The 21,160-nt window shown below is 33.5% G+C and overlaps 1 protein-coding gene and 1 long non-coding RNA gene across 2 annotated transcripts in view; both read right to left on the bottom strand.

Moving 5' to 3' along the window:
• LOC114340458 (alpha-tocopherol transfer protein-like) overlaps positions 1–21,160 on the bottom strand; it is a 153,236-nt gene that overhangs the window by 64,765 nt on the left and 67,311 nt on the right. The gene's annotated exons all lie outside the window — the stretch shown is intronic.
• Positions 13,140–15,690, bottom strand: LOC126888087 (uncharacterized). Its single transcript, XR_007699381.1, has 2 exons — positions 15,458–15,690; positions 13,140–13,324 (listed from the first exon to the last, which is right to left on the bottom strand). It is a non-coding gene; the product is annotated as an uncharacterized LOC126888087 (long non-coding RNA).

Below are 21,160 nucleotides of genomic sequence, written 5' to 3'. Positions count from 1 at the left end.
TAATGTTTTTTATGATTGACGATACAATTTTGTACGCACCACCTCAATACTCTTTATCGAACGCGTCTGTTCCTCTGCTCGTAATATCAGACTCGTTCGATAGAGTCCCTTTACTGACTGACTTTACTGAAATTGGTTAAACAATTTTTCGACGGCGGTACCGCGTGACACCCTGTGTAAGTTTGTGCAAAAAATCGAATCAGAATAATTTACCTAACGGGGGCGACGCTACAGACTATACTAATTAGTAGTTGAAACGGTCAAAACAAAGAAACGCACACTCATCAAAAATGCACTTGAGATTCTCGTATAATCAACATTTACTGAATCGATCCAGGAAGAGTCAACTCCAACTAGTAAAAGTTGATTTAAATTTTTAAAATCAACTTTTACTGCTCGTTTCAGTTGGAGTTGACTCCAACTAGTTGGAGTCAACTCTAACTGAGAATCAACTTGAACTGTAACATATATATTGTACTTCGTAAAACGCAGCAAGTAATTAGTGGTACTATTAGAAAAATTTTCTTCCTTTTCCGTAGTCAGAAAATTTTCGGGGGAAGGGGAAGATGAATTGGGATACACAGCATCTCAATAAACATCATATTACAAATAAACCTTTTAATAATTAAATGCCCGTGGTAATGTTTGTTTAATAAATACGAGTAACCTAGTTTTGCATGCTAGTATTTAATACAAGGTCGAGTTGCAATAATATTCAGTGGGTGTTTATTAACAGTCAGCACTTTAAATCACGGTCACCTCGGCTTACCAAAACAGTAAATAAACAATAACCGACTTTAATTATATTTTTACGAGAACAGATAAATCAATTAGCAGTTGAGATTCGACGGGGTAACATCGATTTCAAGTAAATAATATACCACCAGTTATTTTCTGTGATATATTTAACGTGTAAATAAATGTCTTAACAACGAACTATATTTACTACATCAACCCTCATAGTCGGGGTAACCACCCCTCAGTATCCAGGGTGGCTCAGAAGGCGGGAGCCACCATACATGCCAACCATTTTTGCAGTCACAATCAATGCAGTGTTTAACTTATGCTTATTATTATAAAGGTATGTAGAAATAAAATACTCAGTGTAAGATGTCTTTTTATGCACCCGCTGATGATCAAATTCGATGTTTTCGAAAGTCATACCGCTACGACTACTAGGAACCTGTAAGACATTTTTAAAACGTTACTAGTTACAAGTACGGAAATACCGATTTTAAGTTGCCTACTCAATTCAGTACAAGGATCTGATACATCAGTATTTTGTAATCAGTATTTGTACTCAGTACCACTTAGAACCGGTATCAAAAGTAACCGTTACATGTCCGCACTGATTTTACCCGTCTCTATTCGCCACGTCGATGGTCAACGGTTGGGTTGGCTTGTGTTCAATATGCGGTGCGCTAGAAAAATAAATGCACGGGTCAACCGTCACGCCAGCGCAGGTTGTGTCTCGCTTAGGTTTAATTTGCGCCGGGCCTTATCGCTTAACGCACACGCTGCTGGAGATTGGGCAAGGGCGGCTAATCGGCCAGCAGCCTCCTCTGCGATTTTAGGATCCTGACTATAAATAATGAAAAAACTAAAAGTGCGAATTTTGTGACGAAATTTGGTATGTGGGATAAGAATAATATTTGGAACAACTTGTTCAAATAACTTTTTCGGATATCTGTAATGCAAAGCAAAATATCGGTAATTTATCGTGTTTTTGGATTCGCAGTAGGCCGCTTTTAGAATTAAAAAAATTCAGTTGACCATCTTAAAAAATTTGAACTTTCAACCTGAATGGACTGCAAAACTTCAAATCTGTATTTATTTTGATAGGCATATCTACTTACAGAGATAGAATTGTTAACAAATAAACGACAGAGACTTTGGTAATACACTTTTACTTACAATAATCAGACTAACTATTTTTAAAATGATATGATACTATGGAATTGTGAATTATGGTGATATTATAAAATGTAAATAAAAAATGGTCAAAAAAATGGAGCCTTAAATTAGATTTTTTTGGCGGATTTTTTGCTAGTGCAAATTTGTCTAGATATTTTACAGTTAGGTATAGCCTCCCCTATTGTAAAAATCACGAGCAGCCACTGTTGGTTTGATATGTGATCTCGAAGGCTCACGTTCAGCATTGCACGTTCCATGGCTCGTTGAGTTTATTCGCGGATTTTTGCGTCAGTGTTAAAGTCCCTTCTCCATAAGTTTGTACAGACAAAACACATTGGTTATACATAAACCTTTCGTTTGAAACACATGGAAATTGAAGTTTTTGAGTATGTCTTAGCTTGCCAAATGTTGCTCATGTTAGGCCTATTAATTTGTCTGTGAATTTCATGTGTTTGATTGTCTCCGCTTATTTTGATCTCATGTCCCAGATATTTGTAAGTGTCTGTTGGTTTTATAGCATTATTGTCAATAGTTATATTTCCACTCATTACGAGATTTATCATAAGAAGTTTATTTTTAATCCTGCTCACTCGGACAGAATTTTAAGCGGATATATCGTAGAATCTGTATCCTGTAAGATATCTGCGGTTAATACATTTAATTTAAAGATTTAATCTTTCTCCATGTTCTCTTCCTCTTAAGGTGCCGAGACCGCTTGTTGATCGTTGGCTATCATATTGCCCAGCATATTAATAATCATTGTCTTATTTACAGCCGCACGAAACAGTTCAGTGCTAGTTTTCCCAAACCATTTTGGCGAGGTTTTTAAGCCAAGAAGTTGTACGGCGGCCAACACTTATTTTTCCCATTATTTTACCTTGCATCACCAGATGAAGTATCATATTTTTCTGGGTGGCACATTATGTGAATAAAGTATTCCAATTTACGCCTTTTAACCGTCTTCACTACTTCACAACTTGTATTAAAACGTTGCAAAACCCTATCGTTTGTGACTCTTTCTACCCAACTGATCTTCAGAATACGGCGGAGACCCACATCTCAAATTCTTCTAGGTTTTTTAAAAGCTATTCTGCCAGGGTCTATGCTTTAACCCCGTAAAGTAGTACTGGGAATAAAACATCGAACCATTCTTATGCGAAGTTCCAAATTAAGATCATGACTACAAAAGATTTTCTTAAATTTCCTAAAACTTGTTCTTGCTTTTGTAATTCTAATTTTTACTTCTGTAATAGGGTTCCAGCTTTCACTAATATGAGTACCCAGATATACAAGATAAATTACGCGTTAAATTGAGTCATTACTAATTGTTGCGTTATAGTTATTATTATTTACGGCTACCTGTTTACTAATAACCATAAACTTTCATGATTGGTCACTTCGAGTAGAGAGCAGCAGGCCTACGTCTCTCCGATGATGACTCCAATAAGAGTCGAAAATCGTCCATTCAGAGTGCTGGACTGCGCTCCCTATTCCAAGTAAAAAATAATATTGTTTTGCCTTCGCATTGCAACTCAATAAAAATGGTATACATGTTTATTTTTATTTTATATTATTATTACTCCTATAGGATAGTACGTTCTTTAAAGGTAAAATACTGCAAAACCTCTAAATTTTAAAGAACCGCTTAGATTGACATGAAATTTGGCAAACACATAGCTAACAAGTCAAAGAAAAAAAGTGAAAAAATTACTAATTCTAAGCAACCTTTGTTCTATAAAGTTTTTTCACCAAAATAATACTTTTCGGGTTAATTGCGAGTGAATATGTTAATTTTTCTGCAAGATAACCACGTTTTCAGACGGTTTTTCGCAAATAACTCAAAAAGTAAGTATTTGGTAGAGAAAAAAGTTCCTTTCAAAAATATAGCACGTAAAAAAGTGAAAAACATGGTGTATATATTATGTCACTATACCTAGTAGAAGCAGAGTTATAGCTAATGAAAAATAGGTTCATATTCGTCAAATGCCAAATCGAATATTTTAACGTGCCATAACCAAAAAACGAAGCACTTTTTTGGGGGAACCTCATTTTAGCTTTTTTTAAAGTGTTTAAAAAATGCTTATTTCTGTTTTTTAAAAATTTTTTTTGGATCAAAAGTAAACAAGTTACGCTCAAAATAAAGTTGGTCCCTTTCTTTTTGGTAAGAATTCGGGAAAATCACCCCCTAATTAGCATTTCAAATGAACTTAATTGTTACCCCTTCACAAGTTTTTTACTCGCGTACGTATTGATCATATGCTATGTAAGTTTCATCGGTTCAAAGCCCTTATTTTTGAAAGAGCTGTAGTTAAAAGGGCTTGAACGAGTCACTTATGACGAGTGTATGCAAATTTAGAAACACGGAATCTTAACCAATTTTTGTCTTACAGAAAAACAAAAAAATACAAAATAGTTAGAAAAGTAAAGTTGACTTTCCTGTTGTTTAAGATTGTTGGTATCTCTAACAATTTTTAAGTTATTTTGAAAGAGAGCATTTTTTCCAAAATTAATTTTTTTAAAATTTTACTAATCGATGAAACTTACAGATCATATAAACACAACATAAATAAAGTAACTTGTGAAACGGTAACGATTAATTTCATTTAAGTTGTTAATTGGGGGGTGATCTTCCTGATTTTTTTTTGCAAAACAAAAGGGACCAACTTTATTTTGAGCGTAACTTGCTTACATTTGATGCTAGAAATTTTTTTATAAAAACAGAAATAAAGCAATTTTTAAACACTTTAAAAAAGTTGCAATGTGTTTTCCCCAAGAATGCTTCAATATTTGGATATTCCACATTGAATTATTCTATTTGGAAGTTTTCGAATTTGAACCTATTTTTCATTAGGTATAACCCTGTTTTTGCTGTGTAGGGAGACCTAATATATACATCGTTTTTTTCACTTTTTGATAGGCTATAGTTTTGCTAAGAATATTTTTTTCGAAAAAATGCTTACGTTTTGAGTTATTTGCGAAAAACCGTCTAAAAAGTGGTTATTTTGTTGAAAAATGAACATATTCACTTGCAAATAACTCGAAAAGTATTGATTTGGTGAAAAAACTTTATAGAGCAAAAGTTGCTTAAAATTAGTCAGTTTAACCATTTAGGGACTTATCTTGGACATATATTTTTTCACCCGCGAGATGGGGTGAAACTTACCCACAGGGCAAAAGCACACATCGGCACCATATGACTTTTTTTCTTTGACATATTAGCTATGCGTACGCCAAATTTCATGTCAATCCAACCGGTTCTTTAAAATTTACAGCAAAAACCGTGAAATAATGTACGTAACTAGTACGTAAACTCCATTTTCCGTTGGCACTTTACCAATAGTCCAGAAAGCCACTGCGCATCCGCTAGGAAAAATATTCTAATTCGGATTTTTTGCACAATCTTACTCAAAAAGGACTCCTTTTAACAAATTTGCATGTTGCCAGGACCAAAAGGTAGTCAAAAAATTTTTAAACGTTTTTTTTGTTTTTTTCCTAAAATATTTTTTTTTGCATTGAAAAAAGATTTTTTAGGTTTTTTGGATCATTCCAAACAGAAAAGGTCCTTAATGACTTTTCTCTAAAAATGATACTTTTTGATATATAAGCGATTAAAAATTGAAAAACTGCGAAATCGGCCATTTTTAACCCTCAAAAACTATGTGAAAAACTGAAAATTGTAATGTTGCCAACGTAGGTTGATATTCTTTAAACAATGATCAATGAAGTCCCGAAGAGTATTTTGCAATACAATATTCAAAACTCCTTTGTTTTTTAATTGCTACTCAAGCGTGCGCGACACTATTTTCCACCGACATGCGACAGTACGGTGCAAATAAAAGGAATAAATTCGTTATTTCGTAAACCGGCGACTTTAAGGAAAAAATCCCGTAACCGGTCGATTTTTATTTTTGAGTTATGATATTGTGGCATATATGGTATACTAGTGACGTCATCCGTATGGGCGTGATGACGTAATAGATGATTTTTTTAAATGGAATAGGGGTCGTGTGCTAGCTCATTTGAAAGGTTCTTCAATTCTCTATTCAGTAATGTAAACATTTACATAATTATTTATACAGGGTGTCCTTCTACTTCTTTTTTTTTTCAAATAATTTAATTTAATAAAAAAATTTTGGACACCCTGTATAAATAATTATGTAAATGTTTATATTACTGAATAGAGAATTAAATAATCTTTCAAATGAGCTGGCACACGACCCCTATTCTCATTTAAAAAAATCATCAATTACGTCACCACGTCCAGATGGATGACGTCACTAGTACACCATATATGCCACAATATCATAACTTTAAAATAAAAATCGACCTGTTTCGGGATTTTTCCTTAAAGTCGCTGTTTTAGGAAATAACGAATTTATTCCTTTCATTTGCACCATACTGTCGGTGGAAAATAGTGTCGCGCACGCTTGATTAGCAATTAAAAAAACAAAGGAGTTTTGAATATTGTATTGCAAAAAACTCTTCGGGATTTCATCAATCGATGTTTAAAGAATATCTGCCTGCCTTGATAACATTCAAATTTTCAGTTTTTCACATAGTTTTTGAGGGTTAAAAATGGCCGATTTCGCAATTTTTCAATTTTTAATCGCTTATAGGTATGTCAAAAGCTATCATTTTTAGAGAAGAGTCACTAAAGGCCTTTTCTGTTTGGAATGATCCAAAAAACCTAAAAAAACTTTTTTCCATGCAAAAAAAATAATTTTAGGAAAAAAACAAAAAAAACTTTTAAAAAATTTTTGACCACCTTTTGGTCCTGGCAACATGCAAATTTGTTAAAATGATTCCTTTTTGAGTAAGATTGTGCAAAAAATCCGAATTAGAATATTTTTCCTAGCGGATGTACAGTGGCTTTCTGGACTACAAGCTGCGGACGGGGGTTGTGAATTGCATAGTGTAGAATTCCTTCCCTTTGTCTTCACTGCAGTATCTATCTGGCTTGCATATTGTAGAAGCCTTGGAGGTGTCACCAGGGAAATGGACCAATAAGTTTTGAATTAAAAAATCTTTTTTTTTAATATGTTTCAATATTATTAATGTTGCTATTAGGATTGAAAACTTTTTCTTTCAATTGCCAGATGACGCTAGTCACCTAATCCATACACGTCAGTTGCAATGTGGGGATAAACTTACATGGTTGGTCACTTCGAGTAGAGAGCAGCAGGCCTACGTCTGCCCATGATGACTCCAATAAGAGTCGAAAATCGTCGATTCAGAGTGCTGGACTGCGCTCTTTTTTCTAAGTGAAAAATAAGATTGTTTTGCCTTCGCATTGCAACTAAATAAAAATGGTATACATTTTTATTTTTATTTTATATTAGTATTCCCTTTTTCCCTTTTGTTTTTAACTGCAGCATCCATCTGGCTTGCATATTGTAGAAGCCTTGGAGGTGTCATCAGGGAAATTGACCAATAAGTTTTCAATTTAAAAATCTTTTAGTAATATTTTTAATATTTTTCCTTTTCCTTATTTACCTTTGAAATAAATATACTTTACACAGTTTATTTTTATTTTATTTAAATATTAAACTAATTTTAGTCCTTACCACTTTCCAAAAATAAAAAGAAGAATAGGAATGGTCCGGATTTGAACCCAAAACCTCTAGATCTGTAGCCAAGTGCTATACCAATACCGCTACGAAGTCTCTGTTTAGGTAGTCTCGGGCATAATGACAATTAAAATAGAAGTAGGTTGAATGCTCGAATATATGGAATTTATAGGAATAAAAGGCAGATTTCGAGCATATAGCTTAAGATTTGATAGTTTAAGGTAAGTTTTGATTAAACTGTATGCTCGAAATCTGCCTTTTATTCCTACAAATTCTATAATGACAATTCACGGTAACAAACAGACGAAGTGAAGTATAATAAATATAAATGTTTTAATAATACTTATCTTACTCTCGAAGAAGACAAATCCAAAGACACAAAAATTATAATAAATATATTTACTAAAAACACTAATATATTCTTTTCACACCTTTTTTGCACTGATATGTTTATACATAACTTGAAAGATTTAAGGTCCGGTTTCATTAACAGCAAATAAATCAATGAAATTCGTCGAATAAAATTTATTAGACATTTAAGTTTATATTTTGTTTTAATATAATTTTGATAATTTAAAGTGAAACTGGCAAATTTACTTTCTTCTAAATGTTTACAGCCAGATTAACTTGCCAATTTACTCGAACAGTAAGTATTTTTTTGATAAATAAATAAAATAAATCTAATTTGACATTAGTAAAATGGAGAAATGTCAGTTATTGGTCGAATAACTTTAATCATAAAATAAACTACTATTCGTCGTTGGTGAAACCGGCCATTAGCAACTAACGCCGTACTGTCTGTGTGCGCATGCGCGGAATAATAAAAATTCACTCTCAATCGCGCCTAAAGAAGTATAACTTCAATAAAATTAAACAGGGGAATTATAACTTTAATCATAAAATAAACTACTATTCGTCGTTGGTGAAACCGGCCATTGGCAACTAACGCCATACTGTCTGTGTGCGCATGCGCGGAATAATAAAAATTCACTCTTAATCGCGCCTAAAGAAGTATAACATTCAATAAAATTAAACAGGGGAATTATACAAGGAAAAACATGTCACCAAATCTATTCAACGCCGTACTGCAGCACGTTTGAATGTCGATGGCAAAAGGCTGAACCACCTGCGATTTGCAGATGACACAGTTATAATAACCGATGACTTAAAGGAAGCCCATAAAATGCTGCAAGAACCGCAACGAATTTCGCAAGAAGTAGGGTTGGAAATAAACTTCAAGAAAATTAAAATGATGACCAATAGAGTACCTAGCGGATCATATTAGAAAACTGGCATATCGAAACAGTTGACAAATACATCTATCTGGGCTACAAAATACAAATAAGTAGAGACGACTATACGTGCGAATTATCTAGAAAAATAGCTTTAGGAGTGGCAGCGTGTGGCAAACTAAGAGACGTCTTCAACGAAAACATCCCAATAAAGCTAAAAAGAAAAACATTTAACCAGTGCTCTCTTATGGAGCTGAAACACTGACATTGACTAAAGCACCAATAAGAAAATTACAAGTAGCACAACAAAAAATGGAAAGATCCATGTTTGGCCCAACTTTGAGAGACATAATACGGAATAATGAGATACGGCAAAGAATTGCAGTGGAAGACGTCATAAAACGCCAGGCGCGGATCCAAGGGGGGGGGGGTCAATGGGGTCAATTGACCCCTACTTGAAACCTCGCCTGGTGTCTACTGACAGTTTTTTTAAGAAAGAGATAATTACGATTCAAAGTAAATAGTGAGTTTTGTGTCCTGTCGATTACTGAATAACTGAAACATAACACAGAGTTCCTTGGAATCGAAGATTATTAAAAGTCTTTAGAACATAATACATGAAAAATTCTCACAATAAATCTGTTTATTACCATCAAATGCCAGAGACCATATATCAATAGTAATTTGCTTTTTCTTTGTGGCAAATTAATGAGTCAGTTTCGTTTCAAAAAATGTCATTCTCATCTGAGGCTATTTTAAGATCTGAAGTACAAACAGTAAAAATTCAGTCATGCAAAGCTTTAAATTTTGCGATGAAGATGTGTTTCCACATTGTAAAATACTATTACACATATTTCTTACTTTACCTTTTAGTACCTACATCACGTGCATAACGATCGTTTTCTGCTTTTAAACGCCTAAAACTTGGCTTAGAAACAAAATGAGTCAGGATCGATTGTTTACTGTTAGGTCTATCTTTACTCCATTTTCATTTTGATTTAAAATTAATAGATATAGAAATTAAATAAAATTGATTATATAAAATTAACGATCGTTTTCTGATTTCAAACGCCTTAAAACTTGGCTTAGAAACAAAAGGAGTTATATAATCGATTGTTAGGTCTAGCTTTACTTGTTCATTTTCATTTAAAATTAATATAGAAAATATTGTTAATACATTTGTGTGATTTATTTATGTGATATATTTCGGGCGATACTGCGTTTTCGTATAATAGTGATTAAATAACAAATAGGTATAGTTGGTTTTTATGGTAGGTACTACTGATAAACTTTACCAACTTTTTAATATCTTTTAGAAAATAATGATTAAATGTTATTAAGGTGAATTAAATAATTTTACAAACGTTGGATGTACATATATCCATTTTAATTAAGTATATTTAACAAAGCAGAGTTAGTTAAATCTATTTGATCATTTACCAAAAACTCTCCGAATAAAAGCCGCTTTTAGAAGAATGTCCAAATTATTATGTAACAGAGATCTAAAATTGGCATTAAGGATGCGCCTACTTCGCTGCTAAAAGCGAAGTATGTGTTCTTGGTCTTAGGCTACGTCTCCACGGGCTGGAAATTGACGCTAGCAGTAGCCGCAAAATGAACTTAAGGTTCCGGGGAACGGAATGGGAATAGCCGAACTGAACCGACTACGCACAAGTCCTGTAGTCGGTACAGTTCGGCTATTCCTATTCCGTTCTGCGGAAACTTCAGTTCGTTTTGCGGCTACTGCTAGCGTCAATTTCCAGCCCGTGGAGCCGTAGCCTTACTGTATGGTATAATTGGACTGTGAATAAAATCGATCTAAATCGCCATGACGCTTTCGAGATGTGGTGCTATAGAAGAATTTTAAGAGCTTCTTGGGTGGAGAAGAGTCGAAACTCCACAATACTAGAACGTGTCAGCAAGACGACTGCGATTATAAAAGGCATCAACAAGAAAAATCTGAAATATTTCGGACATGTAATAAGAGGTCCCAAATATAGGTTGCTACAAAATATTATGCAAGTGAAAATATAAAGCAAACGCAGTCCAGGACGAAGAATCACTTCGTGGTTCATTTAGGGTGGCAGTGAATAAATATAAGATAGCTATGATGCTAACCAACGTACTGAAAGTATATGGAACATGAAGAAAAAGAAAGTAATAGCCCATTCCGAAATAGAATCCTGCCTACGCCAGTGACGAGAAAATTTTTATTTTATTGCCTGCCCCCACCTTGCCAGGTTGCTGGATCCGCTATTGTAAAACGCATTAAAAAGTTGAAGTGGAAATGGGCAGGACACGTCGCAAGACAGAGAGACAACAGATGGACAAAGAAGATTTTAGAGTGGCGGCCAACAGCAGACAAACGAAGTCGTGGAAAGTCACCTACCAGATGGATGGACGACATTAAAATAATAGCGAACAAACTGGATTGCAGCTGCGCAGGACAGAGAAGAGTGGAGACATCTTGAGGAGGCCTATGTCCGACAATGGAAAATTTGGCTGTATGATGATGAATTACTTTAAACTGCAGAGAAACATTCCCTGGTACTTAATGCGCACTGTCGATGTAGTACTAGCCCGAAATGAAACCGCAATAATAAATACAACATTAGTACAAAAACAGAGTAGGTATGTGTGTAAAATGAGCTTGAAAGAAGTAATAGTTTTATGCCTGGTGGCACCAACATATCTTAAGCTTAAGACGTGCCTTAAGCTTACGAAAGGTATGCGTTACACCATTGAGTCTTTAATCAATTTTTAGTTTGACACAATAGATTGCCACGTGCCAAAGTCAGATAAGAATTGAAAATTATGATGCAATATAATGGTCCAAGAGCTGTGAAACATTTTTGAGTAGGTATTTTAGGCAATCTGAAAATTTTTCAGGTGACTCTTGGGACTTTCAGGAAAAGTGCCGGTCTGGCTGGAGCGTAGCGGTTATTTTCCCCAAAAATCCCCCTCAAAGTTAAAAAAAGGGTAAAAATTGTTATTACAAAAAATATCATTGACGTGACTTTAAAGCAAATTTAAATATTCAAATATAAAGAAAATAAACAGGCCAGGCGATTTGAGGGCGATTTTGACTCTGCAAGATACTTGCATGGGCGCCCCAGGATTATTTTCAGGGGATGCATCTGAACTTCAGAAGATTTCATCTGAATCTGTACATACTATTAACGAGTGTAAAATATACAACTATACATGCAAAGCTATGTACATTCCTTCCGGACTTCTTCTTCTTAAGGTGCCGAGACCGCTTGTCGATCGTTGGCTTTCATGTTGCCCAGCATATTAACAATCATTGTCTTATTTACAGCCGCACGAAATAGTTCAGTACTAGTTTTCCCAAACCATTGGCGTAGATTTTTAAGCCAAGAAGTTGTACGTCGGCCCACACTTCTTTTTCCCATTATTTTACCTTGCATGACAAGGTGAAGTATGTCATATTTTTCTGGGTGACGCATTATATGACCAAAGTATTCCAATTTGCGCCTTTTAACCGTGTTCACTACTCCGCAACTTTTATTCAAACGTTGCAAAACCCTTTCGTTTGCGACTCTTTCTACCCAACTGATCTTCAGAATACGGCGGTAGACCCACATTTCAAATGCTTCTAGGTTTTTTAAAAGCGATTCTGTCAGTGTACATGCTTCAACCCCGTAAAGTAGTACTGGAAATATATAACATCGGACCATTCTTATGCGAAGTTCCAAATCTAGATCATGACTGCACAGAATTTTCTTAAATTTCATAAAACTTGTTCTTGGTTTGGCAATTCTACTTTTTATTTCTGTACTAGGGTTCCAGCTTTCATTAATATGAGTACCCAGATATACAAGATTACTTACTCGTTCAATTGAGTCATTAGCGATTGTTACGTTATAGTTATTATTATTTACGGCTGCCTGTTTACTAATAACCATAAACTTTGTTTTTCTTGCGTTGAGTTTGAGTCCATATATCGCGCAGAATGCCACCATTTGGTTCAATAACGCTTGAAGATGTTCAATTGATCCAGTCAGCAACAAGGTGTATTATACAAATATTCAGTCCTTCCGGACAGGGAAGTACAATTATTATTTTGACAGGGTATTTTTTAATATTAAAAATAAATATTCTAAAAAAGACAGGTTTTTTTTTGGTGAAATTTTCCAACTGCCATGTGATCGAACAAATTACGCGTGCATATAAATGAAAAGCGCTATAGGTAAGCAGCAGTGTGAGAAAGAGCGTATACCGATAGCTGTTTGCGTCCTCTGTTGTACCTGAGCGAGTCCGTTCGCTCGAGAAAAATCACGTGTCCTGGCGATCAGATGTTGTTGTGCCTCGAAACGTTAGAGTAATTATTATATATTATAGTTTTTTAACTAACTTTTTCTTAATTAAAGGAAAATAATACGTACTATACAATAGATTTTGCAAATATGATAGAAAAAGACAGATTTATTATTATAAATATATAGGTAGAAAAGTATAAAAGTATAAACTAAATTAATTCTGTGTCCGAATCTTGTACTTCTTCTTCAAACTCCTTATCTGAGCTTAAATATTCACTGTCTTCTTCTTCGTCAGACTCCCCTCGAGACTCAGATTCCTCTTCTACATGATCTGTAAATAGTTGTAATATGTATTTAGAATTAATTAAAAATTAATTAGCGATAATTTAATTGAATTACTACGTATTTTTTATCCTTTTATATGGAGTCGAAGCTTGGACAATCACGGGCGCATCTGAAGAAAGACTTGCCATTGTTGAGATGTGCTGTTATTGAATAATGTAAATAATATCATAAACACAACACGTAACAAACACGGAAACATTAAGAAAGATGAAAAAGGCAAAAGAAATACTCAACACTATAAAGGAAAGAAAAATGAGCCAAAATAAATATTCATTCTCTTATTCTTCGTTAGACTCCACTCGAGACTCAGATTCCTCTTCTACCTGATCTGTAAATAGTTGCAAATATGTATTTAGAATTAATTGAAAATTAATTAGTGATTAATTAATTGAGTTGCTACGTATTCTTATTTAAATAACTAATACTTAATACTTTTACTTATATTATAAATTACATCACGTTTTTTATTTCTTAGATATGACCAAAGTAGCTAATTTTTCTTTCCTTCATAGTATTGAATATTTGTTTTGCCTTTTTTATCTTTCTTAATGTTTCTGCGTTTGTTACGTGTTGCGTCCATGATATTTTTTACATTATTCGATAACACCACATCTCAAAAATGGCAAGTCTATCTTCAGATGCGCCCGTGATTGTCCAGGCTTCGACTCCGTATAAAAGGACAGAGAATATGTAGAAACTCAATTAATTAATCCTTAATTCATTTTTAATTAATTCTAAATACATATTACAACTATTTACATATCATGTAGAAGAGGAATCTGAGTCTCGAGGGGAGTCTGACGAAGAAGAAGACAGTGAATATTTAAGCTCAGATAAGGAGTTTGAAGAAGAAGTACAAGATTCGGACACAGAATTAATTTAGTTTATACTTTTATACTTTTCTACCTATATCTTTATAATAATAAATCTGTCTTTTTATATCTGATTTGCAAAATCTATTGTAAGTACGAATTATTTTCTTTTAATTAAGAAAAAGTTACTTAAAAAACTATAATATATAATAATTACTCTGACGTTTCGAGGCACAACAACATGGGATCGCCAGGTCACGTGATTTTTCTCGAGCGAACGGACTCGCTCAGGTACAACAGAGGACGCAAACAGCTATCGGTATACGCTCTTTCTCACACTCCTGCTTACCTATAGCGCTTTTCATTTATACGCAAGCGTAATTTGTTCGATCACATGGCAGTTGGAAAATTTCACTAAAAAAAACCTGTCTTTTTAGAATATTTATTTTTAATATTAAAAAATACCCTGTCAAAATAATAATTTTACTTCCCTGTCCGGAAGGAATGTACATAGCTTTGCATGTATAGTTGTATATTTTATACTCGTTAATAGTATGTACAGATTCAGATGAAATCTTCTGAAGTTCAGATGCATCCCCTGAAAATAATCCTGGGGCGCCCATGCAAGTAGCTTGCAGAGTTAAAATCGCCCTCAAATCGCCTGGCCTGTTTATTTTCTTTATATTTGAATATTTAAATTTACTTTAAAGTCACGTCAATGATATTTTTTGTAATAAAAATGTTTACCCTTTTTTTAACTTTGGGGGGGATTTTTGGGGAAAATAACCGCTACTTTCTAGCCAGACCGGCATTTTTGTATTAGGCTATCATGGAAGAGTCACCTGAAAAATTTTCAGGTTGCCTAAAATACCTACTCAAAAATGTCTCACAGCTCTTATAGCTCTATCCATAAACTGAGCTGGAACTTAAGATTTTTTGGTGTAACCATGCAGGCATTAAAGATCTAGAGACGCATACAATAAAGATATGGTGGAATTGATGAAGTAGAAAAAAGGCGAGTGTTTGATTGTACGGCAGAAACGTTCCAATGAAATTCAGCTATAATTAGAACTGAATGTTGGGGGGTGAAGAAAATAGCGGAACAACGAATGCATGTAACGAAAATGGGAATGCTTGGATGGATGAGTCTAGTAAAAACAAATGATAAAATTAATCAAAAGGGAGCACAGAAAATAAGGGAGCGTAGGTTAAAATGATGCGGATCTATTCCGTTAATAGGGAAAAAAAGGAAGCAACATACCGAAATTGTTTAATTAAAAAAAAAATAAGTAGAAAGAAACAGTTACCTGGTATTTCAGAAAGGTGATCCTGAGTTTTAAGCCAGTTGCTAATAACACCAACGGCATGAGCAACACTTTCCCCACTTTTCACGAAATGGTTAAAGATTTTTTTGAAAATCTGTATTAAAAAATATTATTGGTCGGATTTGAAGTTTAAAGTTTAAGACATTATAGTAAGCCACTATGTTTGCGACCATCTCTTTAAATATCTGTTAATTCAAGGTAAGCATCCATATTAACATAAGATTATATAAGTTTCAAAATAAATTCAAAAGAGTTCTCTAAATGTGCAAAAATCAGATTGTAAAAAATAACTTAAAACAATAAAATTAACATACATACAAAGTGTCCTAAATTTTTATATTATTATCTGACTTAGGAATAATCGGTTATTTTAATAAATTAATATGTACCCCATTCAGGGCCGGATTTAAGGGGGGCAGGCTGGGCAGCTGGCCGGGCCCCCACTTTTTGGGGGACCCCACAAAGCCCCAAACTTAAAAAAATCAGCGCATTATTCACATAGAATAATTTTTGTCAATCGATTAACTGTAATATTTCGTTATATGGAAGGTTTCTCTCCTATTAAAATAGTTATTTATGAAACAGTTCGTGAAGTATGCTTTTTACGAACGCACGCGATATTTAGAGCACGAGCGAAAACGGAGTGAGTGCTATACATCGCGTAAGTTCGCAAAAAGTACTTCACGCACAGTTTCATACAATATTTTATCTACTCTTCGATAAACAAATAAAAAAAACTATAACTCTTCGTCACTGAAATTCATTTCTATTCTACAATTTTTTGGAACTTTGACATTTAAAAATCCTAACTACTTAAGTTAAGGTTATTTGATTATACCCTATTGCACGAACATACGACTGTGTTGGATTATCTCGACAACAAATATTTTATTGTGCAAAATATGAAGAACGAAAGTAAATTGCAAATTACATTGTTGTTTATTGGAGTAATTATTAGAGCCATTTACTTTCGTACTTTTTATGTTGTACACTAAAATAATCGTTGTCGCGATAATCCAAAACAGTCTTATATTCGTGGAATGAACCATATATGAAAGTGTGCCAAAAAATCCATTGAAAGTGTGCGAAAAAGTAAATCCCATTTAAAATACATTGTTACTTCACGCACACTTTAAACCCTTCACGGACTGCTATATATAATAACAGTTTTCACAAACTAAAAACTGATACATAATATGACATACATAGAGTAGATAAATGTATTTTTGGCAAATTACGGTCATAAAGGATATTCTTGCAAGAAGATGATATCGATTTAAAAATCTGTAGGGGACAGTCCTACGACAATGCGTCAGTTATGAGTGTAAAATACAATGGTGTTCAGCTAAAATTTAGATAACACAATATCTTGGCGTTGTAGATTCCATGTGTCGCCCACTCTCTAAATTTAGTTGCTAAAGCTGCAGCTAAGTGTTGTCCTGCTGCCATAGAATTCTTTGATTTTTTAAGGACTATATGAACCCTATATATTTTTCACTTCCTCTACATATAGATACAACGTGTTAATCGAATGTTTAAAAACGTCTTTAAGCGAGAGACACGCCGACCATGGCAGAAATATTATTGTTCTTAAAAAAGAGTAAATGTTAAAGTTCCTAAAGAAGATGGTCGCCTAGAAGTGATGCCGCAAAAGAACTAGTTAAAGGTTATAATCAGATTAAAGGAGTATTATCCAAAATTTCAAAAGACGATGGGCAACAATTTGAAACTCGTAGCGATACAAATGGTTTGTATAATCGAGTGTGTTTACTGAAAACAGGGATATTTGCAACCTTTTGGAATGAAATCTTAGAGAGCATAAACAGCACAAGTCGTATTCTCCAAGATGCAAATATTGACCTTAATTCAGGAGTGGCGGCACTTAAATCAATTAAAAAATTTATATTCTTTTAAGGAATATTTCAGAGACTGAATTGACAACATCAGAGAAATTTAGGACTCAAAATTTTATAGCTATAATAGATCACTTCATTTCCTATTCAAGTCATAGGCTTTCGGCATATGAATCCATTCATTAAAATTTTGGATTTTTACATTATTTGGAAAATTAAACTCCCAATGAAATTGAAGCTCACTCACTGAAGCTTACCGACAATTATAGCAATGATTTAGATAACAAACTAAGTGTCGAACTAGTACAATTTGTAGAATTTTTCAATTCATTTAAAGAGGAAATTGGCTCATCAAATATAAGTAGAGAACTTCAAACTTTGTAGTGACACTTCGTTTATATTTAGTTCTGATGGTAACTAACTGCAGTGGAGAGAGATCATTCTAAAAATTTAAGTTAATTAAAAATCTACTTCGGTCTATGATAGGCCAAGAGCGTTTGAACCATCTCTTTATAATTAGCATTGAACACAATGCCTTAAAGCAACTAGACCTGTCCGACATAGTCAAGGAATTTTCAGTTAAAAATCTCGAAAAGTACCCGGACTTTAACCATACCGTAGTCATAACAAAAATTTGTTTAATGGTAGGAGGAAGGGCCCCACACCAATTCTGCCCAGGGGCCCCCACAATAATTCTGCCCAGGGGCCCCCACTGCCTTAAATCCGGCTCTGACCCCATTATATTACTAAATTGATAATTCAATATCCTTTCAAGTGAGCTAGCACATGATTCTTATTCTTACTGACAAAACATCGATTACGTCATCAGACCAAGACAGATGACGTCACTATTATGATATCTATGCCAAAATCTCTAAATTGACAATAAAAATCGATTTGTTTTGGGATTACGAAATAACGAGCTTATTGCCGAGTCTACTACTGCTATTCTATGTTGATTTTGGTTTTACTTTCGCATTCTCTACTATCAGTTTTTAAAACTGGCATATTTTTCATGGACCTTAAGAAGGCATTTGGCAAGGTCAATTTAATGAACGTTATTCATTTATTGTACGCAAGGGAGGTGGCTCTGACCAAACAACTTAATAAAAGTAAAAGTAGATGAAGAACTAACTGATCCAATTGAAGCTGGCAATAGTACCCTGAGTCTCTTTATTCTCCATCTGGATTCCCTGAGTCCTCTATTATTCAACCTGATCATTGATGAAATAACAAAAAAAGTAAAGACTAAAACAGGATACAAAATGAAAAAAAAACAAATGTTAGGATATGAAGAGTCTAATGCTCATAATTTTATTGAAGGTGTTATTTACTACAGTTTGTGGGCGACCTGATGATGGCGTACAAATTGTAAACGCCGAAACGGGTCCCCCACAAACTGTAGTAAATAAAACCTTTAATAAGATTATTAGCATTAGACTCTTTATATCTTAACATTTACACAATGTGCTCATACCAGCAACTAGTTCATCACGGGAAAAAACAACTTAAAATAATCTGCTATGCAGACGACGCAATACTAATCTCTCAAAGTGAAGATGATTTACAATATATGCTACACCAATAGAATAATTAGAGCTGGAGGGTCAGATAATAGATCATGTCAATGGACTTTAAATATTTAGGCATCACACTATCTAGCTATAGTCCAGGGCGCATCTGTTTTGAGATGGACGTTGAGAGGTGACTCAAATTTTTTTGCAGAAATTGCTTGAAAATAAATCAAATAATAATATTTGAGTTATCCTCCCACTCAAAGTGGTCCGGAACATTGTTTAAATAATCAAAATGTCAAAAAATTAATGAAAATTCGATTTTTTTTTTCGTTTCTTGATTATAACTGTAAAAGTATTCATTTCCGAGAAAAGTTTTACTGACATAAAAGTTGCGTAATTAAATTTTCTACAATATAGAATTGGTAAAAAAAATTTAAAAATAGTCACCCTTGTTGCAAAATAGCAATAATTGCGAAAAAAACAGTACAAAAACAAGTATTTGCATTTTACGTTTTTCAACCATTTATGCTACACTTAGGACCTTCATATTTCAGCCAGAAAAACTTTATGATACAGTAAAGCAATACTGTAAATTTTATTACGATCGGTTCAATAGATTTTGCAAAATAAATTTTGCAATCCAGCTTTCGCAAAAAAATTCTTTTTTTCAAAATGTTACAGGACTGAAAATAAAGCAGATAGCAAGTTGATTTTTTTTTTGCTTAGAGAAGTGTACTGTACCTTTCATTTGCAATTTGCAAAATTAAAATTGATTAACTACCACGGCGTCAGGAAATTTTTTAAATAAACATTAATTTTTGGTGCTACGCGCAGGACAGCGGTGTTTGATTCACACAAGTTGATTTCCACCAAAATTTCTTCTAATCTTTATCTAATATATTATTTTCTTACTCTATATTTTGTTGTATTTTAATATTTTAATTCCACAAAAATCAAACTAATTTTATTATTGTTTGTGAAATATTGTTTAAACAATTGCATTTATGTTTAAAAATAATAAACTTTTATTCTATAAGTTAAAATATATAAACAATAAAGTTTTTGCTAATAAAAGTGTTATTTCAAAGGATAGAGTATGTGTTTTTATTTTGCACTAAACAAATTTATTTATTTATACCGAAATGTAATAAAAATTAAAATGTATCAATCATTATCAAAGGTCAATGGAATGCCCAATAAGAGCAAAATACTATCCGCTGTCCTGCGCGTAGCACCAATAATGAATGTTTATTTAAAAAAATTCCTGACGCCGTGGTAGTTAATCGATTTTAATTTTGCAAAATTGCAAATAAAAGGTACAGTACACTTATATACGCAAAAAAATGTCAACTTGTTCTCTGCTTTATTTTCAGTCCTGTAACATTTTGAAAAAATGAATTTTTTTTGCGAAAGCTGGATTGCAAAATTTATTTTGCAAAATGTATTAAACCCACCTTAATGAAATTTATAGTATGATTTTACTGTTTCATAAAGTTTTTCTGAGTGAAATATGAAGGTCCTAAGTGTAGCACAAGTGATTGAAAAACGTAAAATGCGAATACTTGTTTTTGTATGTTTTATTCGCAGTTATTGCTATTTTGCAACATGGGTGACTATTTTTTAAATTCTTAACCAATTCTATATTGTAGGAAATTTAATTAGACAACTTTTATGTTAGTACAGCTTTTCTCGAAAATGAATACTTTATAAGTTATAATCAAAAAACGAAGAAAAAAATCGAATTTTCCTTCATTTTTTGACATTTTGATTATTTAAACAATGTTCTGGACCTTTTTGAAAGGGAGGATAACTCAAATATTATTATTTGATTTATTTTCAAGCAATTTCTGCAAAAAAATTTGAGTCACCTCTCAACGTCCAAATGTGCTAATCTTTTTACAGATGAGCCCTGGTCTACTACGGAATACTCGAAACACAAGTGGAAGATTAAGTGAATAAAGTAAACAGTGTCGCAGGTTGTCTGAATGAAACCATATGGAGAAATAAAAATACCGGAAAAGAAGTGAAAGGCAGAATTTACAAAACAGTCATGAGACCAATAGTGACATACGCAGCAGAAACACAACCTGATACAGAAAGGACAAATAGATTGTTAGAAACAGCAGAGATGGAAATCCTTCGAAAAATCGATGGTAAGATAGTATGGGACAGAGTTAGAAATACAGATGTAAGGCTGCACCTACATTGGATTCGTATTTCTCCAAACCGATATCGGGCGATTGATAGGAGAAGCTACAGCAGAGAAGCAGTTCGACGTCGGTCGATATCCGATCGGATCGGAGAAATACGGATCC

Source organism: Diabrotica virgifera, chromosome 7, assembly GCF_917563875.1.
Source record: "Diabrotica virgifera virgifera chromosome 7, PGI_DIABVI_V3a".
Taxonomy (NCBI): domain Eukaryota; kingdom Metazoa; phylum Arthropoda; class Insecta; order Coleoptera; family Chrysomelidae; genus Diabrotica; species Diabrotica virgifera.
This window is presented reverse-complemented; position numbering and strand designations above follow the sequence as displayed.